This window comes from Arachis hypogaea, chromosome 6 (assembly GCF_003086295.3).
Source record: "Arachis hypogaea cultivar Tifrunner chromosome 6, arahy.Tifrunner.gnm2.J5K5, whole genome shotgun sequence".
NCBI classification, from domain to species: Eukaryota; Viridiplantae; Streptophyta; class Magnoliopsida; order Fabales; family Fabaceae; genus Arachis; species Arachis hypogaea.
The window spans coordinates 30,343,990-30,361,228 of NC_092041.1; positions in this window are offsets into that span (position 1 = coordinate 30,343,990).

The following is a 17,239-nucleotide window of genomic DNA, read 5'->3' on the forward strand; positions in this document are numbered from 1 at the left end:
ATAACACTTAAAAACCGAAAACAGAAAGAAAATAAAGAACAAGGAATGAATCCACCTCTAGTGGCGTCTTCTTCTTGAAGGACCAATGATGTTCTTCAACTCTTCTATGTCCCTTCCTTGCCTTTGTTGCTCCTCTCTCATAGCTCTTTGATCTTCTCTTATTTCTTGGAGAGTGAGGGCGTGTTCATGGTGTTCCACCCTTAGTTGTTCCACGTTTTGGCTCAAGTCTTCTAAGGAGGTACTGAGTTGCTCCCAATAGTTGTTGGGAGGAAAGTGCATTCCATGAGGCATTTGTTGATGAACTTCCTCATGTTCTCCTTGGGGGCCGTGAGGGACTTCCCTTGTTTGCTCCATCCTTTTCTTGGTGATGGGCTTGTCTTCTTCAATGGAGACATCTCCATCTATGATAACTCCAGCTGAATAACATAGATGGCATATGAGGTGGGGGAAGGCTAGCCGTGCCATGTATGAAGGCTTGTCAGCTATTTTGTAGAGTTCATTGGCTATGACTTCATGAACCTCTACTTCCTCTCCAATCATGATGCTATGAATCATGATTGCCCGATCCACAGTAACTTCAGATCGGTTGCTTGTAGGGATGATGGATCTTTGGATGAACTCCAGCCATCCTCTAGCTACAGGCTTCAGGTCCAGTCTTCTTAGTTGGACTGGTTTGCCTTTGGAGTCTACTCTCCATTGGGCGCCTTCCACACAAATGTCCATTAGGACTTGGTCCAACCTTTGATTGAAGTTGACCCTCCTTGTGTAGGGGCGTTCATCACCTTGCATCATGGGTAGATGAAACGCCAACCTCACATTTTCCGGACTGAAATCTAAGTATTTCCCTCGAACCATTGTGAGATAGTTCTTTGGATTTGGGTTCATACTTTGATCATGGTTCCTAGTGATCCATGCATTAGCATAGAACTCTTGAACCATCAATAATCCGACTTGTTGCATGGGGTTGGTTATGACTTCCCACCTTATTCTTTGGATCTCATGTCGGATTTCCGGATACTCATTCTTTTTGAGCTTGAAGGGGACCTCAGGGATCACCTTCTTCTTTGCCACAACATCATAGAAGTGGTCTTGGTGGCTCTTGGAGATGAATCTCTCCTTTTCCCATGATTCGGAAGTGGAAGCTTTTGCCTTCCCTTTTCCTTTTCTGGAGGAAACTCCGGTCTTGGGTGCCATTGATGGTGAATGAAAAATAAAAAGCTAGGCTTTTTACCACACCAAACTTAAAATTTGCTCGTCCTCGAGCAAAAAGAAAAGAAGAGTAGAAGAAGAAGAAGAAGAGAAAGTGGAAGAGAGGGAGAGAAGTGGTTTCGGCTATATGAGAGAAGAATGGGTAGTGTTGTGTGAAAATAAAGAAGAAAGGAGAGGTATTTATAGGGAGGGTGGGAGGGTTAGGTTTCGGCCATTTTGGGTGGGAATGGGTGGGAAATTGAATTTGAATGTAATGGAGGTAGGTGGGGTTTATGGGGAAGAGGAGGTTGATGTGAATGGTGCATGGGGTAATTGGGAAGAGAAATTGATGTGATTGGTGAAGGTTTTTGGGAAGGGTGATATTGAGAATGAGATTTGGATTAGGAGAGTGTGAATAGGATTAAAAGAAAAGGTAGGTGGGGATCCTGTGGGGTCCACAGATCCTGAGGTGGGAATCCTGTGGGGTCCACAGGTCCTGAGGTGAAAAGAAATACCATTCCTTCACCCTATAGGCGTGTAAATTGCCTTCATGCACCATTCTGGCGTTCAAACGCCCATTGGTGCATGTTCTGGGCGTCAAACGCCCATGTGATGCTTGATTCTGGCGTTGAACGCCAGTTTCAAGCTTGTTTCTGGCGTTCAGCGCCAGATTGTCCTCTGCGTGCGCATCCTGGCGTTAAACGCCAGGATGTTGCTTGTTTTGGGCGTTCAGCGCCAGGAAGATGCTCTGTTCTGGCGTTGAACGCCCGCCAGATGCATCTTCTGGGCGCTGAACGCCGGCCCGTGCGTCATCCAGGGTGAAAATTTTTTTCTTCTGTTTTTGACTCTGTTTTTAATTTTTTGATTTTTTCGTGACTCCTCATGATCATGTACCTAATTAAACACAAAAATAACAAAGAAACAAAATAAAATAAAATTAGATAAATAAAATTGGGTTGCCTCCCAACAAGCGCTTCTTTAATGTCAATAGCTTGACAGTGGCTCTCATGGAGCCACAGAGCAATCAAGTCAATGTTGTCTAGTCCCAACACCAAACTTAGAGTTTGGATATGGGGCTTGAACACCAAACTTAGAGTTTGGTTGTGGCTTCACAACACCAAACTTAGAGTTTGACTGTGTGGGCTCTTCTTGACCTTGAACTGAGAGAAGCTCTTCATGCTTGCTCTCTTTTGTCACAGAGGGATTTCCATGTGCTTGAAACACAAGGTATTCTCCATTCAATTGAAGGACTAGTTCTCCTCTGTTGACATCTATCACAGCTTCTGCTGTGGCTAGGAAAGGTCTTCCTAGTATGATGCATTCATCATCTTCCTTCCTAGTATCTAGGATTAGGAAATCAGCAGGGATGTAAAAGTCTTCAACTTTTACTAGCACGTCCTCTACTATCCCATGAGCTTCTCTCATGGACTTGTTTGCCAATTGTAATGAGAACAAGGCAGGTTGTACCTCAATGATCCCTAGCTTCTCCATTACAGAGAGGGGCATAAGGTTTATTCCTGACCCAAGATCACATAGAGCTTTTTCAAAGCTCATGGTGCCAATGGTGCAAGGTATCAAGAACTTGCCAAGATCTTGTTTCTTTTGAGGTAGAGTTTCCTGAATCCAAGTTTCTAATTCATTAATGAGCAAGGGAGGTTTACTTTCCAAAGTCTCATTACCAAACAGCTTGGCATTCAGTTTCATGATAGCTCCTAGATATTGAGCAACTTGCTCACTAGTCACATCTTCATCCTCCTCAGAGGATGAATAATAGTCAGAGATCATGAATGGCAGAAGGAGATTTAGTGGAATCTCTATGGTCTCTGTGTGAGCCTCAGATTCCTCAGGATCCTTATTAGGAAGCTCCTTCTTGCTTGGAGGACGTCCCAGGGGGTCTTCCTCACTGGGACTTTCGTCCTCCTCCTCCCTAGTACATTCGGCCATGTTGACTAAGTCAATGGCCTTGCATTCTCCCTTTGGATTCTCTTCTGTATTACTTGGGAGAATACTGGGAGGAATTTCAATAACTTTCTTACTCAGCTGGCCTACTTGTGCCTCCAAATTTCTAATGGAGGATCTTGTTTCATTCATGAAACTAAAGGTGGCCTTTGACAGATCAGAGACTATATTAGCTAAATTAGAATTATTTTGTTCAGAGTTCTCTGTCTGTTGCTGAGAAGATGATGGATATGGCTTACTATTATTCAGCCTATTGCGTCCACCATTGTTAAAACCTTGTTGAGGTTTTTGTTGATCCTTCCAGGAGAAATTTGGATGATTTCTCCATGATGGGTTATAGGTATTTCCATATGGTTCACCCAGATAATTAACCTCTGCCATGGCAGGGTTCTCAGGATCATAAGCTTCTTCAGAAGCTACCTCTCTAGTACTGTTGGATGCATGTTGCAATCCATTCAGATTTTGAGAGATCATGTTGACCTGTTGAGTCAACACTTTGTTCTGAGCCAGTATGGCATTCAGAGCATCAATTTCAAGAACTCCCTTCTTCTGAGGTACCCCATTATTCACGGAATTCCTCTCAGAGGTATACATGAACTGGTTGTTTGCAACCATGTCAATGAGTTCTTGAGCCTCTTCAGGCGTTTTCTTCAGGTGAATAGATCCACCTGCAGAGCGGTCCAATGACATTTTCGAAAATTCAGATAGACCATAATAGAATATATCTAATAAGGTCCATTCTGAAAACATGTCAGATGGACATCTCTTGGTCAGCTGCTTGTATCTTTCCCAAGCTTCATAGAGGGATTCACCATCTTTTTGTTTGAAGGTTTGAACATCCACTCTCAGCTTGCTCAGCTTTTGAGGAGGGAAGAACTTATCTAAGAAAGCAGTGACCAGCTTATCCCAGGAGTCCAGGCTATCCTTAGGTTGTGAATCCAACCATATTCTAGCTCTGTCTCTTACAGCAAAAGGGAAAAGCATGAGTCTGTAGACTTCAGGATCAACTCCATTCGTTTTTACAGTGTCACAGACTTGCAAGAACTCAGTTAAAAACTGATAGGGATCTTCAGATGGAAGCCCATAAAACTTGCAGTTTTGTTGCATTAATGCAACTAGTTGAGGCTTAAGCTCAAAGTTATTGGCTCCAATGGCAGGAATGGAGATTCTTCTTCCATCAAACTTGGATGTTGGCTTTGTGAAATCACCAAGCATTCTCCTTGCATTATTATCATTATTATTTTCGGCTGCCATCTCCTTCTCTTGTTCGAAAATTTCTGAAAGGTTATTTCTGGATTGTTGTAATTTAGCTTCTCTTAATTTTCTCTTCAGAGTCCTTTCAGGTTCTGGATCAACTTCAACAAGAGTGCCTTTTTCCCTGTTCCTGCTCATATGAAAGAGAAGAAAACAAGAAAAGAAAAAGGAATCCTCTATGTCACAGTATAGAGATTCCCTTATGTTAGTAGAAGAAGAAAGGGGTGAAGAATCCAAATACAAGGGATATAAGAGGTTTGGATTCTTAGATGAAGAGGGGTGAGAAGAAGTGTTAGTAATTAATAATTAAAATAGAAGAAGAGAAGAGAATAGAATTTTCGAAAATAATTTTTGAAAAAGAAGTTTAGTAATTTCGAAAATCAGAAATAAAATAAGTTTAAAATTAAAATTTAAAACAAAAAGAATTTTTGAAAAAGAGAGGGAGAATTTTCGAAAATTAGAGAGGAAAAAGTAGTTAGTTGGTTTTGAAAAAGATAAGAAAGAAACAAAAAGTTAGTTAGTTGATTGAAAAAGATCTGAAATTACATTTTGAAAAAGATAAGAAGATAAGAAAAAGATAAGATATTTTGAAATCAAATTTTGAAAAAGATAAAATTCTTGAAAAAGATAAGATGAAAGATAAAAAGATATATTTTGAAAAAGATTTAATTTTAAAATTGACTTAACTAACAAGAAATTACAAGATAAGATTCTAGAATTTAAAGATTGAACCTTTCTTAACAAGAAAGTAACAAACTTCAAATTTTTGAACCAATCACATTAATTGTTAGCTAATTTTTCGAAAATTGGATAAAAAGATAAGAAAAAGATTTTGAAAATATTTTGAAAAATATTTTTGAAATTTTCGAAAATTAAAAAAAAAATGAAAAAGATATGATTTTTGAAAAAGATTTTGAAAAGATAAGATTTTTAAAATTGAAATTTTGACTTGACTTGTAAGAAACAACTAATTTTGAAAATTTTTGACCAAGTCAATCCCAAAATTTCGAAATTTTGGAGGGAAATAAGGAAAAGATATTTTTGAAATCAAATTTTGAATGAAAAACACAAAAATGACCCAAAACATGAAAATTTTGGATCAAGACACAAGATGCATGCAAGAATGCTATGAATGTCAAGATGAACACCAAGAACACTATGAAGATCATGATGAACATCAAGAACATAATTTTGAAAAATTTTTGATGCAAAGAAAACATGCAAGACACCAAACTTAGAAATCTTTAATGCATGAAAATTATGAATGCAAAAATGCACATGAAAAAACAACAAAAGACACAAAACAAGAAATCATCAAGATCAAACAAGAAGTCTTGTCAAGAACAACTTGAAGATCATGAAGAACACTATGAATGCATGGATTTTCGAAAACAATGCAAGAAAAATTTTAAAAGCATGCAATTGACACCAAACTTAAAAATTAACACAAGACTCAAACAAGAAACACAAAATATTTTTGATTTTTATGATTTTATGATTTTTTTGTATTTTTATAAATTTTTTCGAAAAACATTTTTGGAAAAACGAAAAATAAAAGAAAAATTTTAAAAAAGATTTTTGAAAAGAAAATTACCTAATCTGAGCAACAAGATGAACCGTCAGTTGTCCATACTCGAACAATCCCCGGCAACGGCGCCAAAAACTTGGTGGACGAAATTGTGATCACTTGTTATGTATTTATAAAAGATGTATACTCTGAGGGCATTGTTTATTTTCTTCACAATCTCGTTCAACTAACCAGCAAGTGTACTGGGTCGTCCAAGTAATAACCTTACGTGAGTAAGGGTCGAATCCACAGAGATTGTTGGTATGAAGCAAGCTATGGTCACCTTGCAAATCTCAGTTAGGCAGATTTAAAATAGTTTATGGGTTTTCGAATAATTAATAATAAAAAGGAATAATAAAAGGGATAGAACACTTATGCAGATTCATTGGTGGGAATTTCAGATAAGCGGATGGAGATGCTGTAGAGCTCTTGGACGCCTGCTCTCCTACTCCTTCTACTCAATCCTTCTTACTCCTTTCCATGGCAAGCTTTGTATAGGGGTTCACCATCAACTGTGGCTACTTTCATTCCTCACCGGGAAATAACCTGTGCGGCTGTCACTCGCACAGCTAACCAGTCTGGAGGCATCACCCACGGCTGATAGCTACATCCCATCCTCGCAGTGAAAACTATGCAACGCACTCTGTCACAGTACGGCTAATCACCGGTTGGTTCCCGCTCCTACTGGAATAGAATCCCTCTTTTGCGTCTGTCACTAACGCCCAGCAGGTTAAAGTTTGAAGCACGTCACGGTCATTCATGATCGGAATCCTACTCGGAACACCACAGACAAGGTTGGACTTTCCGGACTCCCAGGATCCTACTCGGAACACCACAGACAAGGTTGGACTTTCCGGATCCAGATGAATGCCGCCAACTATCTAACTTATACCACGAAGATTCTGTTGGGGAATCTAAGAGATACGCATTCAAGCTCTGTTGCATGTAGGACGTAAGTGGTTGTCAATCACTCGCGTTCATAATTGAGAATGATAATGAGGGTAATCTGACTCATCACATTCATCATGTTCTTGGGTACGAATGAATATCTTGGAATAAGAATAAAAGAGAATTGAATAAAAGAAGATAGAATTTCATTAATACTTGAGGTACAGCAGAGCTCCACACCCTTAATCTATGGTGTGCAGAAACTCCACCGTTGAAAATACATAAGCAAAGAGTTCAGGCATGGCCGAATGGCCAGCCCTCTCTAACGTGATCAATGATCCCCTAAGATGAAGAGTAAAACAAAACTGAGATCAAAGATGTCTAATACAATAGATAAATGTCCTATATATACTAGACTAGCTACTAGGGTTTACATGAGTAAGTAATTGATGCATAAATCCACTTCCGGGGCCCACTTGGTGTGTGCTTGGGCTGAGCTTGATGAATTCACGTGCTAAGGCATATCTTGGCGTTGAACTCTGAGTTATGACGTGTTTTGGGCGTTCAACTCCGGATCATGACGTTTTTCTGGCGTTTAACTCCAGACAGCAGCGTGTACTTGGCGTTCAACGCCAAGTTACGTCGTCATTCTTCGAATAAAGTATGGACTATTATATATTGCTGGAAAGCCCTGGATGTCTACTTTCCAACGCCGTTGAGAGCGCGCCAATTAGAGTTCTGTAGCTCCAGAAAATCCATTTCGAGTGCAGGGAGGTCAGAATCCAACAACATCAGCAGTCCTTTTGTCAGCCTTCTTCAGAGTTTAGCTCAAATCCCTCAATTTCAGTCAGAATTTACCTGAAATCACAGAAAAACACACAAACTCATAGTAAAGTCCAGAAATGTGAATTTAGCATGAAAACTAATGAAAACATCCCTAAAAGTAGCTTAAACTTACTAAAAACTATATGAAAACAATGCCAAAAAGCGTATAAATTATCCGCTCATCATAAATCAATTTGATTCCTCAAGTCCTAGTCAATTCCTAAGAAAAGACCAGAGTTAGGGGAATTCAAATCAATCAGCAAAGAATTCCAATTTTCAATCATCAGCTGAGTTTGATAACTCAAGAGTCTCTAATTACTCAACCAAAGCTAAAAGTGTAAAAAGCTAAATAAAAAATCATATACCTAAAATACCTCAAATTGAAATAATAAAGATATCAAATGTAACATGGAAAAGTTCATAAATTAAATTGGGAAAATAAATAAAAGGAACATTGAACCTGGAAATTGAAAAGTAGAAATCCTAATCCTAAAAGAAATCCTAAATCCTAAAACATAAGAGAGAGGAGAGAACCTCTCTCTAAAAACTACATCTAAAAACCTAAAATTATGAATTATGAGCTTATGCTCAGTATTCCTTGAGTCTCTGCATGTTCCCTGGCGTTATTCTGTGTTTCTGGGCCGAAAACTGGGTCAAAACACGGCCCGAAATCGCTCCCAGCGTGTTCTGTTAATTCTACAGATCGCACGTGTCACGCGTACACGTCGTCCACGCGTGCGCGTCATTCAGCGTTTTTCCTCGCTACGCGTACGCGTCGTCCACGCGTTCGCGTCATCCGTGCAGATTTCAATCCATGCGTTCGCGTCAGGCACGCGAACGCGTCACTACGATTTCTCCATTTTGTGCGGTCACGCGAGCCATGAGTCCGCGTCGGTGTTTGCTGGTCATCTCCTTAGTTTCTTGTGTTCCTTCCATTTTTGCAAGCTTCCTCTCCATTCTCTAAGCCATTCCTGCCCTATGAAACCTGAAACACTTAACACACGGACCATGGCATCGAATGGTATAAAGGAGAACTAAAATATGTAATTAAAAGATCTCTAAGAAGCAAGTTATCAACCATAGAACAACTTTGGGAAGGAATTATAATATCATGTAAATCATATGAATAAGTGGGCAAGAATTTGATAAAAACCACTAAATTAAACACAATATAAACCATAAAATAGTGGTTTATCAGGGAGCAAACTAACATAAAGCATAAAAACAAAGAACTGACTAAAGTAAAGAGGAACAAAATCAAACCAAGAGAAAGGCAAAACTACAGAGGCATTATGATTATGCAGACAAGTGATGTTGCTGAATAAATTGCATAGAAGATAAGTGGCACACCAAACTTAGAATCTTAGTGTGACACTTTCAATTCATATTTGATGCACTTATCCATAGAGATTGACAACAGATTGTTGCAGGGAAACACCAAACTTAGAATATAATCATATGCCAATTTATTGAAATTTAAACAAAGCAAACAAAGAAAGTAAACAAAGCAAACAAATGCTACCTACGGTTGACATATTCTTCACTTTTTTCCTCTTTTTCCATTTTGTTAAAAGGAATGATCTCAAGGGGGGAGAAGATTCAGCTATTGTCCCTTGTCTTGGCCTCTCCTCAGCAAGCTTCCTTTTGTAAATAGCTTAATTGAGCTTGCTTGCTAGATTAGGGACAAAATTGGTGCTCTTGCTAGTTGCCTTCACTTCTTTAGATTCAAGACTTGGTTGCTGTGTGATTATTGGAGTTCTGTCTTCATCAAGAGTTCCTTGCAATGGTGGTTCAATGAGCCCTTCCTCTATGCACTTATCTGCTTCCATTGAGTGTGATCTCTCTTAAGTGTCTTCCTCCATTTCTTCTTTATGACTTTCCATTAAATCCTTTGGAGGTGAATCTTCATGCTCCATTGTCACTTCACTCAACCTCTGTGGATATGAAAATCTAAGCTCATATACTTCTACCACTTCATTCTTCATTAAAAGTTTGCTTGACACAAGGACCTCTTCATCTTGCTTCTCCACTTCCTCCTTCTCATTTAGCATTTGATTTAGCAACACTTCCATATTTTTGAGGGAGTTCTCTTGTTATTTCGATGATCTTTGTGCTTCTTTTTCATATCTTTCAAGCATGATTTCAAGCCTTGAGAGGCTCTGGTTCATAGAAGTTTGTGTGGACTGTGAGTCTTGGAAGAGATTTTGTGTCAAGGGATAGTTAAGTGATGAAGAATTTTCAGATGAAAAACTGGGAGGTGAGGTTTGATAGCTTTCCATGAATGAATTGAAGTTTTGCGCAAGTGATGAAGGCTTTTGATAAGTGGAATATGGGCTCTCAAATGCTTTCTGGTTTTGCTCCTCCCAGGCACAACTTGAAGAATTATTAAAATCATCATAGTATAGACAATCTTGTGGTCCTTGGGAGGAATCTTGCATGAATTTATTGAAAGCGTAATCAAGAGATGATGTCTCTTGATGAAGAGCATTTGAAGCATTAAGATTTCTTTTCCAGCCATAATTTGTGTCAGTGTCATAATAGCATGGTTCACTTTGTGGCTCTGGGAGGAAATTTATTTCTCTTGATTGTTCACACTCTTGTTGATATGCACAGAGACCATGAGGATAATGATATAAGTCATTTTGTGGTTCTGGATCATATCTCATGTGAATTGCTTCATCATCTATCATTTCTTGGTGATACTCCCAGCCACCATTAGAATAATAACTTGCATCATTTTGTGGTGGAGGAAAATATCCCATATGATTCTCTTGCTCATCTTGTGTCTCTGGAGCAAATCTCCATGGATTGAAGTGCTCAGAATTTGTATTTTATTGGTGATATTCCTAGCTACCATTAGAGATTGGTGATGTGGGTAATATCCCATAAAATGTGTTTGATCATAAGATGAGTTGAACTCCATTTAAGTTTTGTAAAACACAACACCAATGAAATTTGAAATTCATATCTCAGAGAAGAATTTCTTAGTGAGGTAATAACTTAAACACCTTGGTATCAGCTTAAAACAGAGAACAAAAATAAAGAAAAATGCTTAATCTAGACTTCTCACCCACTTAATCATTGTTGATCTAAATCAATCCCCGACAACGGCACCAAAAACTTGATGGGTTGGAAACGGATTTCAAAACATAAAACTCACCGGCAAGTGTACCGGGTCGCATCAAGTAGTAATAACTCACTTAGAGTGAGGTCGATCCCACAGAGATTGATGGATCAAGCAACTTTAGTGGGTGATTAGTTTAGTTAAGCTAACATTGGTGAATGAGAATTGTTACAGCAGAATGTAGATTTGCAGGAAATCTAAATTGTAGAATGTAAATAGCAGAATCTTAAAGAGCAAGAAATGTAAATTGCAGAAACTTAAATGACAAGAAATGTAAATTGCATCAAATGTAAAAGGGGCTGGGTGCTGGAAATTAAAAAAGAGCAATGAAGCAAGCAATCAGGAAATTTAAAGAGTAGAAAAATTAAATTCAGATCACAGTAGCTCATATGTAAAGTGCAGAGGAACAAAAGTGCAGGAAAGTAAATTGGGAGCAATGAGAACAGAAAGCAATGAGAGCAAAAGATCAAAATCAAGCTCAATGTAAATTGAATTGTAAACTTGCAGTAAAGGAAATTGTAGCAAAGGAATGTAGAAGTTGAAATTACAGAATTGTAGAGATTGAAAGTGAAATTGCAGACGAAGAGATGAAATGAAACTGAAAGAGAGAGCTCCTAAAAAGGAAAACTAAAAGAGAGAGCTCCTACTCCTACTCCTAATTCTCCCTATTGGAGCCAACCCTTTTACAAAAATGAAAATGATGCCTTATATAGGCTTTACAAAGTGAAAAATGAAATTGAAAACAAATTATAATTAAAATCAAATTACTAATCTAATTGATCCTTGTGCCTTTGAGTGATGTCAATTGGGCTTTGCTTGCTTTGGATTTGAAGAAGAGTGGATCCAAAATGGCTTTTTAATTGAAATTGTGCCATGGTGCACTTCCCAGGGAACGGCTCAGTTGTGAAAGTTAACTGAGCACTCAATCCTTGCTTCTGGCCTTGCGATTTGTTGCGCAACAAGCCTTCCTTGGTGCAGGCCCGATAAAGCTCGGTTGATTAAGTGAACTGAGAGCTCCTTGATTGTTGATGAGCCCCAGCTTCGAACCTTGGTGGAAGCATTGTGCATTAAATTCTTTGTGAATTAATAGAAAGTGGCGCCTTGCCTTGAGTGGAAGGCCTCAAGTTCAAATCCTTGCTGAGCCATTTTGCTTATTTTCCTTGAAAGAAGTGTAGCACTCCTTCCTTGCTTTCCTTGTGTCTCCTCCTTCGAATCTTGGTGAAGCCACTTTGGTCTATTTTTGCTTGTTTTTGGTTCTTAAAGATGCCTTTTACTTATGCCTCAATTTCATGCCAAATATGGATTTCTATATATCGTTGGAAAGCTCTGAATGTCAGCTTTCCAATGCAACTGAAAACACATCAATTGGGCATTTGTAGCTCAAGTTATGGCCCTTTGAAGAAGCCATGGTCATGCTGTGAACGCCCAAGTTTAACATAGCGAAAGTTCTTGCTTCCATGCTGAATTTTTCACGATTGTGAGTGCTTTGTGAGTGCTGATTGTCAAGCTTCCTTGATTTGGTCATGGTCCACGCTTTTAAAAGTGTGGCCTAAGGCTCCAAAGTGTGCTCCAACTTCAAAATGTGCCCCAAAACTCTTTTTTTCTCCTTTTTAGCTTATTTTGTGCTTCTTTGTTTCTTTTTCTTCTTATTTCCTACCAAATTTATAAAATTAAAAGATCAAGAAAATATACCATTTAAGCATAAAAGAATGCAATATTTGAGCACAAATCATAAATTTATTGTATGAAAAAGCATAGAAAAACATAACATGATGACATGTCATCAGGAGGTCAGTTGGACGACCTCCCCACACTTAAAAATTTGCATCGTCCTCGGTGCATGCAAAGAAAAGCAAGGCGGACGGGTTGCTACAAATGATGAGTTTCTTTAAAAGGTTGTGCGGAGGAAGTTGTTTGTTGCCCCATTTTGAAGCTTTTCCTTTCCTTCTTGGTGGCTAACCTAAGAGGAGAGAAAAAGAAAGAAGAATAAGCCCATAACAAATATATCAAAGTAAATAGAACATAGGTGGGGGCTAATGCCAAATAAGAGTAAGGTTCTCAACTACATGGTAGCTACAGCATGTGAGTGAGAAAACAATATAAGCTAAGGCAAATCACTGCACTTGATGCAAGAGTAAAATCAAAGCATAAGTAAATGACATAAAGAGCATGTTGAGCATCAAGTTCAAACGAGAAAGAGTGGGTCATGAAAGACAATATGAGTTCATATCAATGCACAAAGGATGCAAGAGTCATCAAAGATTAAGCATTGACCTAAAAATTTCATCACCCAACAATACCAAACAAGTTAAGAAGCACCAAAATAATCCAAGAAATTCACAACAATTGAGTTGGAGAATTCAACACCAATGTTAAAATAAGAAACTTAGAAAAAAAATAAGAACAAGCTATAAAAACAAAATTAAAATGCAATGAATAAAAGTATGGAAATGCAATAAACAAAAGAAAATGAAAGATGAGAAAAATAAAAAGTGAAAAAAAATTCTTCCCTTTTTTTATTTTTATTTATTTATTTATTTATTATTTATTATTTTTTTTTTTTTGAAGAGATGGAAAAGAAGAAAGTAAGAAAGGAAGAAGAGAGAATGAGAAGGGTAGAAAGAAAGAAGAAGGAGAGAAGAAAGAAGAAGAAAGGAGAAAGGAGAAGAAATAGGGGAGAAACAGGGCGTGAGGCGATGCTTACATGTACGCGTTGAACGTAGAAAGTACAGGTGACACGTAAGCATCACTCACGCATACGTGTGGGAGCCAAATTATGCTATTCACACAATACCAGCACCACTCCAGCACAACTCTCTGCTTTTGTACCAGGGGTCCAAATATAGCACACGACGTGAGCACATTGGTCACGCTTACGTGTGGCGTGCACTTTTTTTTTTTGAAGTTTAAAATAGAAACAAGGCATTCGCCTAACCTATATGTATTCTAAAGCAACTAAAATTCAAATTCTAAAACAAATCTTTTCGTTTTTGAAAAAATTTCAAATACAAAACAAACAAAACCTACACTTCAAGCAAAATACAATTTAACAACAACTATTCTACAACTTAAGGCATAAATCTAATCAAACAAGCTAGCAACCAAAACACTAAAAAAAAAATATGCAAAGAAGAAAACTACCTAACAATGGCAACTCAATTCCTTTATTGATTATATATACAAGATAATGGAAAGAGTTTACCATGGTGGGGTGTCTCCCATCTAGCACTTTTAGTTATTGTCCTTAAGTTGGACATTTGGTGGGGTCCTTGCTATGGTGGCTTATGCTTGAATCCTTCCTTGAATCCCCACTAATTCTTGCATTTCCAATAGCCTTCGGGATCCCAAACTAAGCACGTCAAGCTACCAAGAAATCTCAAGCAAGTACCAAGGCCCCAAAGTTGATTATTATCTATGTATATTCTAGGGTCCCATACTTTGTTTGTCAACCCCCTTTCTTTTTTATCTTCATGTTTCAAATTCGGTGACTTGGTAGAAAAAATTCTTGAATTCTCCTTAGAACTCTTAATTCCCATCCTAATTCCATAGAATTGAGCTTCACTCCACTTTTGGATTTCAAAGTTTGAACTTCCATCCCCTATGCACCTTGATTCAAATTATCCACCAACATCCAACTCTTTCTTACTCTCTATCCCACAAAGAGTTTTGAGTTGACCATATATTTCTAACAATGCATATTGATATGGGCCAAGGAAATTGAGTGATGAGATGATTACCCATTCAACTTGTAATTTGGATGGTGACTTCGCAAGGAAGATATCCAATGGTTTTGACATTGTAGGCTCCACATCCTTTGGCTCTTCCTTGATGACTTTCATCTTTTGACAACTTTCTTAAATTTCCTCTTGTTTTCTAACTTCTTCTAACTCTTTTTCATTAATTAAAATATGTATTGGAGGTTGTGCACATTCCTCCTCAACATCGGTTTCATGTATGATGGAAGGAGCTTCAACAATATCACCATTGGCACTTGGTGTAGAGTTGTCTTCAATGATGGAGCTTCTGTCTTGTTCAACCTCCCCTAGGTCTTCTTCAACTTCTTCTACTTCAGCAATCTCCATCCCTTCCACTTGTTGCAAAACACACTCTATTTCCTTGTTCTCAAGTTGAGAATCCAAAATCTCCTTCGTGCTCCTCTCCTCGATTGATTTCTCACATTCATCGTGTAGTTGAAGAGGAGATACACTAAAGCTTGGAGGTTGGAAGGTGCTTTGGTTGTTGGTAGAAGGTAGAGGTATACGGGATATAAGCTCTAGAAGGGTAGAAGCAAAACCGGTGAGGGTGATGTTAAGTGTGGTTTGAAGCTCCTTTTGCTCTTGAAGAATAATATCAAGTGTATCATCCATGGAAACTTGGTTGGAAGGGTAAAGATGTTGGAGTGGTGGTGGTTCAATGGGTTCTTGGTCATAATTATTACAAGGGTACGTATAGGGAGAGTATGCATTAGGATTGTGTGGAGGTAATTGGTGGAAATAGGATGTGGATTGGGAATATGGCGGTTGTAATTATGGTGTGTGAGGACTATGTTGAGAGTATGGTGTATGGAATGATGGTGATTGAATGGCATAATCATGATAAGAACCATCATATCCATTGGAATGATATGCCTTGTAGGAGGAATTGCAATCATAGAAGCTTGGTTGAGGAGATTGCCATGGTGATTGTTCATATGGATGTGGCTCCCTTCTCAAGAATTCATCCCTCCCAAAATGTGAGCCATCATTAAAGTTTTCATTATCTATAACAGAGTCATGACCATATCCAAAACCACAAAGATGAGAATTCATATGGAAAAGAGGAAATCAAAATAAAGAACATCAAAAAGCAAAGAAAAAGCAAACTCCTAATTACTAGCAAAATCACAAAATAACCAAAAATCAAGATATTCACACTATGAACATATTCACAATAGCCAATAATATAACACATTGCAACTTCCCTGGCAATGCTGCCAAAATTTGACGGAGGATTTTATGTCGGTAAAGAATTTCACAAAATATAGTTGCGTTGCAAGTATAGTTCTAAACCAACAACGAATCCTCACATCAAAGTTTAATATGGTTGTCACTAGTTCAACCCCAATAAAATAATCGAGAGTATTAATCACAGGTCGTTCTCCCTAGGAATTACAATGAAGTGCTTTATTATTGGCTATGAAGGAATGCTTTGGGGTTTTTGTAATAAGGAACAAGAAATGTAAATAGCAAAATAAATAAGCTAATAACTAAGAAAGCTCTTGGCAAGGAACGAGAAATAGAAGTCCTAACCTCATTATCATTATCAATTGTGACAGGAATTGTCCATTGCTCCCACTTAGTTAACCTTTAACTATGAAGGAAAGTCAAGTGGATACAATCAACTTGAGTCCACAAGTCCTAGTCAAATCATAGTTAAAGACTAGCTTTAGTGGTATTCAAGTCAACTAGCAACTTCCAATTATCAATCAACAAAAGAGTTTGATAACTCAAGAGTCTCCAATTACTCAACCCAAGCCAAGAGGAGAAAAATCTACTTTAAAATCTAACCAAGCATTTTATCAATCACTTGGAAGGCATAAAAGGAAAGCAAGATAAGATTGGAAGAAATGTAAAGCTACAACTACTCAAGCAAGGAAATAACAACAAATAAATTAAACAAGAGGAAACATAAAACATAAATTGCATTAAATGGAAATTAAAGGAAACAAAAGTGCATGAACATAAAAAATGACTAGAATAAGAAATTAACAAAAGGAACTAAGAGTAAACATGTAGCAACAAGAAATTGAAAGGAAAAGTAGATGAAAAAAGAATTAAGACCAAGATCTAAGAAGAGATTTGAATCTAATCTAACCTAGTTCTAGATTAGAAGAAAGAGCTTCTCTCTCTAGAATTCTAACTTAAAACATGGTGAAAACAAAACTATGACAACTTTCCCTCCATTCCCTTGCAATCCTTAGGTTCAAAAGCATCAGAAATGAGTTGGATTTGGGCCTCCTTGAGCATAGAAATCGCCTCCATCGTATTGCCTTTAGTGAGGTCACGTGCCGCTTGTCACATGTACTCATGAGTCACGCGTACGCATCGCTAGCAACTTTCCTGGTCACGCGTGCGCGTGGGGTGACGCGTGCGCGTGGCCTTCAGCTCAGCAAATCCTCATTTCTTCATGAATTCTCTATTTTTGCATGCTTTTTCTTCATTCCTTCAACCCAATCTTTGCTTTCTAATCCTAAAATCACTTAACAAACATATCAAGGCATCAAATGGAATTAAAGTGACTTAAAATTATCCATTTTAGGGCCTAATGTAAAACCCGGTTAATTAATGGCTAATTAACCCATAAATGAGAATTTATTCTAGAAAGCCCAAAATGTGATTTTTTTTTATGGCTAAATGTGATAGAGGAGACTGAGACGAGAATTTCGGTACCAATTT